The 8038-nt window shown below is 42.5% G+C and overlaps 1 protein-coding gene and 1 long non-coding RNA gene across 2 annotated transcripts in view; one reads left to right on the forward strand and one right to left on the reverse strand.

Moving 5' to 3' along the window:
- Window positions 1-551: 551 nt before the first annotated feature.
- Window positions 552-5548, forward strand: LOC109290020. Its single transcript, XR_002095490.1, has 3 exons — window positions 552-2091; window positions 4747-4757; window positions 5527-5548. It is a non-coding gene; the product is annotated as an uncharacterized LOC109290020 (long non-coding RNA).
- JAKMIP2 (janus kinase and microtubule interacting protein 2) overlaps window positions 3991-8038 on the reverse strand; it is a 187039-nt gene continuing 182991 nt past the window's right edge. Inside the window, exon 22 of the mRNA XM_019506389.1 lies at window positions 3991-6074. The gene's annotated coding sequence lies outside the window, so the exon portion shown is untranslated. The remainder of the gene's footprint in view (window positions 6075-8038) is intronic.

The raw sequence follows: 8038 nt of genomic DNA on the forward strand, positions 1-8038 counted from the left end.
TTATTTATGCTATAGGCCTAGGTATTGCCACAGGCTGTGTGTTTAGTATTAAAAAGAAAAAGGATTATGGCACCAGTTTTCCAATAGCTGCTTATCTTCGTGCTTGTGTGATGTTTCCATGGCACACACCAGCACAGACAGGTGACAGGAGGTATGCAACACGCGTTCCCTGCAGGAGCACTGGGTAGTCGTGACCATGCGGAAAGGCCTTGCGGAAACCCCCTTGGAGAACTGGATTTTGATTCTCTAAAGACAAACAGACTGCCGGCCCGCTCCTGTCTGTCTTGTCAGTACAAGCCTAGGAGGGGAAACAATTTCCACTTGCAGACAAAATATTAGCAGGTTTGGTCTACACATAGGTTGGGGAGAAAAGAATTTCCCTCCCCTATCTTTTGAAACAGTTAGCCCCCATGTCTCTACTAAAGTACAAAATCTGGCGAAGCCCAGCAGTGTAACTTGGGGGGTGGGGGTGGGTGGCAAGCAAGGTATCAGCCCTAGGCACCAATTTAGAGGGGGCACCAGAATGGCAGCCCCAGGGAGCTGGTGCCACCACTGCTGTAGCTTGTGTTGGGGGAGCTTGTGTTGAGGAAGCAGCAGCTCATGTATGTGAAGAAGTGCTCATCACTCCTTCCCCCACCTCCCTGCCTTACCCCATTGCCCAGGGTGCCAAAATGATAAGTTATGCCACTAGTGAACCCCTTCGTAAGGTTAGGACTGAGCCTGTGTTATGTTACCAGATCACAACACCTGACTGCCCTACTACAATAGCCAGGCCTTCCTCTTAGCAAGTGGGAATGAGCAGGGAGAGGAGCAGTGTTTTGCCCCCTCATCGCTACCATGTGCCAACCAAACAGATTCTGAACATGTCAGTGAATGTAAAGTGAAGTTTTTAAAAATGCTCCTGTTTTATTTTTTTATACAAACTAAAACACCAGAGGTCATTGAATCCTATATTAAATACATAAATTAAAAAATAACCATTCATAAAACTTTACATACAGTAAGGATTCTCATCTACACGTTAATACATATAATACATATACATGTTCAGTGTTTATCAAAGGGTCATTCTGCCAATTCATTTACAGTTCTTTTAGGGAAGAGACACAAAAATGGGAGCAAAATATGTACAGGTGCTGATGCAAAGGAGAAAAGGAAACCCTACTGGGTCGCCAAAGGCTAGGAGGCTCTTTAATGAACCCAGCCTCAGTGAGAATGAAGGCCTGGCCAGTTCAGTTCACAAGAGAATCAGTTGAACTGAAAATTTGGTGGTTCAGAGGATCTTCCCACTATGATTACGATGGAAGGTTTAGCACATACATCTCTAGGCATTTCAAAATGCGATCTCAGAACTGTGACCCCTGCTGACATTAATACTGCTGACCTGTGCACAATAGCTTATTGCCCTTTGGAAACCCTGTGTTTGCCATGCCAAAAGGCTAGCAAATAGTCATGACTGTTTTTTTTTTGGCTGTTCTACAAGGCTAATTTGAGAGACGATTCTCAATACTCTGCTTCAGTGGACTTCAGGAACAACACAGAAAAAGCAGGAAAAATGCTGCAGGACAGTGATCAAAGAAAGAAAAAGCATCACATAGGCAATGGAATGAAAAACTAAACCACGAGGGGTTTATCAGTTGTGTCATTTGAACAACCCTTGGCCCAAGTCATCATTTCTAGGATTGGAAGTACACTTTTATAAGCTATAACAACAAACTACTATATACATCAGGGGTAGAGATATATATATATGTGTGTGTGTGTATATATATATGCACAACATACATATATATATATATAGATGGGTATGTGTGTGTGTGTGTGTGTCTGTGTATTAAAAGCTGAACTGATTTTGATCTGGCTCACCGTAGAAAGATTGTATACTTGATGTCAATGGGTGGGTATTAGGCACAGTTTGTTACAGAGGTGTGAAACAGCTGTTGTTTTTCAGGCTGCTGGAGGAAATCTAGCAGTCCATTGCAAGGGGTCTCTCACAGGACATTTACAATCCACAGAGAGATGATGATGGATTGTTTAACTCATCCAGAGGCCTATCAAAAGGAGTGTGTGTGTGTGTGTGTGTGTGTGTGTGTGTGAGCGAGAGAGAGGATGAGCATGCACACACATACACCATGTAATTACCATGACAGTGTTGGAATACATCAGCTGTTACAGGGGGCTTCAAGCAATGGTAATTTTTTCCTAGACTGATCCCAACACTGTCTGTTGCCATCATCAGGCCTCAGCTTACTTCCACTGAATCCAAGGAGGGTTTAGCCACTGAAATCAATGACAGCAGGTCTGGTCTGTGAAAACTGCTTGTAACATTGCCTTTAAAACACAATGGGCCACATGCTGACCTCGGGTTAATAACTTCCTTGGTCCCACTGCAGTCAGTGGGGTTGCACATATTTAAGAGAGGACAGAATATAATCCATTTAGTCAAGAGCATCGCAGGCAGAAATAATGCATTAAACCAAAGCCACACCCACACACAGGTAACAAATTAATGGCAAGATCTGATGTCAGATCAAAATCAGATAAAAACGCTGTAAAGAAATAAATGTTATGTGTATTGATTGTGATATACCAGAGGTGGGGGACACATGAGCTTCCAACAAGTTTGCTTAGATGGGGTTTGGATGTCCTGTACTGCGCATAGGAATATCCACTGTCCCATATTTTCAAAGGCATCCCAACTCCTGCTTCTAAGTTTGCTTCTCCAATTTCACATGTGCAACAACTTGCATTTACCATGAGTCAAACTTGCACATGGCAATTACATATGGAGAATTAGGTGTTTAGAGCTCAATCCTGTGACAGGCCCTTATAAAAAGAAAGTACAAAAAGCATGCTGCAGTAACAATCCAAATGCTCCATCATCCACAGGTGGTACTGCAGTATTTCTATTATTGTAAAATTCTGCAGTAAGGATGCTCAACTCAGCTTTTACTCTTAAATATCCATGTACTTGATTTGGGTGTGTAAGTGCCATTGAAAATGTTTAAATGTTTTGTTTAGTGAACTTCATTTTTTTCCAACCCCTCTCCCAAGGGCCAAGCAGTTAATTAATACACAGAAGGAAAAAAAAATTACTGAAGCATGAGGTACCCATCAACTCTGCCAGTGGAGAAGTCAGAAATGAGACATACAAATCAGAGACAAGGCACTGAAAGCAGATGCATTATAGGGTGCAGGAAGGAGCCAAAGATTCATTAGGATATATAATACATTTCAGAAGGTCTAAAGAGAAAAGCTGTCCCAAATGGATTCAAAAGTTAATTCTGATACCTGGCATTTTTATATGCCTTACAAATGTTTGCTTTTATTGACTGAAACCAAGTGATCTGGGGTGAGACCAAAGCTGTCTTGTAGCAAAACTGAGGTCACAGGCTCTAATGAGGTAATGCAACATCACAGAACACAGGGTACCACTCTCGCTTATGTCTTGCCTGGGACTTTGCTGTGACTACTCACGTGAATGAAGATGGCAGGTAAAAGCCAGTAATATGCCACATTTAACCCTCAGCTCATTTGATTTCTATGCTTGGCCTGAGGTTTCACAGGACACCGAAAGACACACAGAAAAAAAAGTAATGGCACAGGCAAAACAGAGGAGAAGGAACTCATCTTTGCAACCGATAAATAAGGGCAAAGGCTGCTCAGTGCTATAACAGCACATGAATGTGGGAAAATGTCATGGACCTGGATCTGAAGTTACAACTCTCTATTGCTACCAGCACCCACGGAAAGCACATATGGTAGGTTTAAGCTAACCTGATGCATAGACTCTTCTACACCGGGGGAGGAGAGGGGGAGGCAGAGAGGAAGTCTCCTCTGAACAGACAGGTTGTAGTGAAATTGCATTAATTCAGCATGTCTGTCTACTGGTCCGGTTTAAGAAGAAACAATGAATGCAAATCCTAATGCAGAATTCAGTGCACTCTTTTTGCTAAACTGGTTGCTTATGAAGTTGAGGTTCTTTTATTCTTTAAATTATTTTGAGGAGAAAAAAAAAAGCAATCATGCACAACAAGCTTCCAAACTGGATGCGAGGCCCAGCACCAGCATGTGGCATACAGTAAATGATGATGATTGGGCTTCCTGTAGGAGGAGATCTGGTATTGCAATCCACGTGGATGAATCGTCCTTATGTATGTGAGAAGTCCCATATGCAAATGTGGGAGGGTCTGGGCATTTCAAACTTGGCATGACGTAGGCTCCTTGCGAAGGGTCAGGTGCAAGACCTGAGCAACATGGACTAATGGTTGGGGCTCAGGAGAACCAGATTTTACAAGTGACCTGCTGGGGTAAACTTCAGCAAGTCATTTTACCTCTGTGCCTCAGTTTTCTCATCTGTAAAATGGTGTGGACCTCCTTTATGAAGTGCTTTGAGATCTGATGAAATGCTGTGTTTAAACCCAACATAAACCCAACATTGAGGATGGAAATAACATACAGCCTGTATGCTGGCCCTTATTATTTTTTGGTATTACCACAGCACATGGAGGTACCAGCCAAAATCAAAATCTTATTGTGTTGGGCAAAATCCTATTTGTTCCCCTAAAAAACTACCAAGGTGGGAAGTAAAACAGGCTAGCCGAGGTGATGTGGCTTGTATGTGTCAAACAGCAAGTTAGCAAGAGACAGGCAGAAGTCACCTCTCCTGCTTCCCTCCTGATCTGTTAGACGTGTGGCCTCTGCCCCTTCCCAAGATGTAGATTTAGTCCTTGATGTGCATTGCAGGTGTTTGGTACGTCTCAAGGTTTGGTTGCATTGATTTACTAGGGTGATGCGTGTGACCCGAGTTAGGTTGGGAAGATGGGATCCCATGCTTTGCAACTAGGGAAGTAGGTCATACGTTGAAAGGCAAACCGTTTCACCCTTCATTAATCATAAAAATAGAACCAGCCTCAAAGTCTTACACATGGCGTGCATTTGCCCATCTTTCACTTGTTTTTGGTTTATGTACTGTTGGTCAGGAAGCCAGCTAACAAAATGTTATTTTGACAAACCAAACTGAGATATCTGTAACAGTTTCCAATGTTAATCAGCATACAAATTTAGACAAACTGGGAAGTCAGCTTTTTGCAGGAGGGGGTAACACAAGTTTCTCCCTCTGACACACTTTCTTAGGAGCCATTTTTGAGCCCCATTTCTATGTTTCTACATGCAGTATTAGAAACATTAATAAAACCAAGCCTGGTCATTTTTTTTCTGTGCCAGCCACAAAACATTCAAAAAGTATCTACCAGTTAACGCGCTGTTCTCTGTAGAGGGATCGTAAAGAAAGGTAAGGCTACAGTATGGTCAGAAATCTTCATTAGCGTGGTTAGAAATCTTCATGATGTCAGTCATCACCGACATCCTTCCCTTCCCTTGCCACTCGTGGCGGTGGTATGGTTATGTCCCCACCACCTATCTGATGCCCAGGTTCTGCCCCTTCATGAAACAAAACAGAGTGCATATTTTTTTTTCCTTTTGTTCACATTGCAGCTGTCATTGTTCCTGAGTTAAACCAAAAAGAGAGAGAGAGAGAGAGAGAGAGATTCCCTGTAGTTAGAAAGCCAGATGTTTCAAACTGAATGTTTTACTGTCAGTATCCCCTCAAAGTTTTGAATGCATTTCTCCTGCTCTGTCCCTTTATTAGCGATCCTTTCATGGGATGTCGTTGTTACACTTAAAATGACCCCCCTGCATGGCAGGGATAGCTTGTCCTGTTGTAACTTTGGTTCCATGCCCAAGACACAATTTTACTTGATCTGCTGAAAGTGATTCCTTGCTGATTTTGCTTCAGTTTTTAAAATGAGATGCGTTCATAGGGTTTTTTTTTCCTTCCCCTTCTTTTTTTGTTATTTAGTTTGACATATAGAACTTCAATAAATGCAGCATATATTGTAGCTTTAGACAGGAACTGTCAAGTAACAAATCTTGAATGATGGCTTTAAAATACAAGGTGGCTGTAGTCTTGGCTACAGGTGGTTTATTTTTTAAATAGGTGTAAACAATGTTGTCTTCTTTGTGGGATTGGAAGCATTTGCCTTTCTAAGGACTTATGTATGGAGTCTGGCACTCTAAAAAATAGAAAAGAAAAACACCCATATCAGGTCATTGGAGGGGTCCATTTATCCCAAAGACTTTTGTAGATATTCTGTTGTTGGCAAGAGACTGGGCGAGAATCTAAACACGAGCACTTCATCTCCCTTTTTGTACTTTGCCTTCCTCTGCCACCCAAGGCCAGGATTTTAAAACCCAAATTCTACATAAGGAAACTCTGCATTTGATTTCCACACTAGGAGCAGGGCACATGTAAAGCCTCAGCAGGGAAATATCAGCTATGAATGCCGCAACTTCCACAATGGGAAAAACAGGAAAGTAGGTGAAGCTCTCGGGACTGCCTCAAGATCTGCATTTGTGAAACCCGGAAGTGAACTTGGGCTGTGGATCTAATGAACTGAGACCAACTTTTGGGTGGAGTTTCAAATGAACTCTTCCTGTTTACTACTTTTGAGAAAGCATTAGAGTTTTCGCTGGAAACCAGGAAAATCTTGGCATGTCTTTTGAATATTGCTTTCACCTTTCAGGTTCATTTAAGTTATAAGCAGAGTGCAATTCACAAGGTGAAAGATCCATGCAAACTAAATGCCTATGACATACCTCCCCAAAAACCCTCCACCAACCCTTCTGCACTGCAGGAATCCTATAGGAACACAATATAGAGAGATGTATATAGGCTGGATTCAACAGGGTTTCCTCCTATTATTTCATTCCAGCACATTTTTCCCCCGTCCAATATCCTGTGTTCTCTTCTTCCAAGAGCCACAACTCTGAGTGCTGCAATGATCCTGAGCAGAAGGCCATAAGCCTTCATCTGAGAGTACAGCTCTATTTGCCTTCAGCTGCTTAGAGAGTCAGATGATGAAACTGCAGAAAGATCTGGAGGAGCACAAATTTTTTGATCATAAAACAAGTTTCCAGGTACATTTCAAGGAGGTTGTACAGGATATACACAAACTGATTCCATACATCCCCTCCTGTCAAAGAAAGTGAGGGCAATCTGCAAGAAAGGTACAGATCCTCTCAGTGCATGGGCACCCCAAAACTATAAGAACCATAATATTGCTATGTCTCTGGACTCCCGGAGCACTGTGCTGTGGAAGGCCTTTGCTCAAGCTACCTCAAAACATGCACCACTAGTCCCAGTGAGTCCTGAGAAGGCAGTACAAGTCTCAAGGCAATATGTAGAGCTGACAGCACATAGAAAACTCAGCTGTTAAAGAACAAGTTAACTTCACTGATAACAATGTTCTTATCCCCTGGCAGGACAAATATCTGCTAATATCTTGCTAAGCTTTTTTATAGCTTTTCCCAATATGTGTATATGCTCTCTCCTACTTGTTATGAGAGCACATCCTAGAGGAAGCAGGTGGAGTGTAGGCCAGTACTAGTAACAGCAGATAAACACTAGTACCTACCAATGTCTCTAGCTTTATTTGATTTCAAGGGGTTGCTCTCCTTGCTGATTATTGATGCTTTGCACCTGTAGGGCAATTATGATTGTCTGAGCTTTCTATAGGCATTGGGCTTGTGTTGCGGTCTAGCATCTACAGCAGCTCCCCTGATATCAGGCAATTAGGAGTGCAAAACCCAGCTAAAGGGTGTTTTCTCTCCAATCAGGAGGCCTACAGCTGGCCAGGACTGATCCAAGGCTGGGAAGCTTTGGCTAGAAAAATGGTGAATCTAAGGTACACAGGGAAAGAGCTAATTCAGTGTGTTCATCAATGTGATATTTCTGCATCCCCAAATCCTGTGTACAGCTGCCTTTCTTATGCAAGAGGGTAGCACTGTAAACAATAGAAAGGGGAAATCTCCCTTGGGTGTAACACTTTGCTGCTGTAGATTTGTGTTCCCTCTGGCTGTAAGCTTTTTAATCAACTCACCTCCTAGAGGAAGGTATTGTTCCATTTTACAGGTGGGGAATCGTGCACACTACAGCACCTGGCAACTCCCGTTGATGGAGAATTCTCCCATTTCCTCA

The sequence above is a fragment of the Gavialis gangeticus genome, unplaced genomic scaffold, assembly GCF_001723915.1.
Source record: "Gavialis gangeticus isolate Ggan-Ray unplaced genomic scaffold, GavGan_comp1, whole genome shotgun sequence".
Taxonomy (NCBI): domain Eukaryota; kingdom Metazoa; phylum Chordata; order Crocodylia; family Gavialidae; genus Gavialis; species Gavialis gangeticus.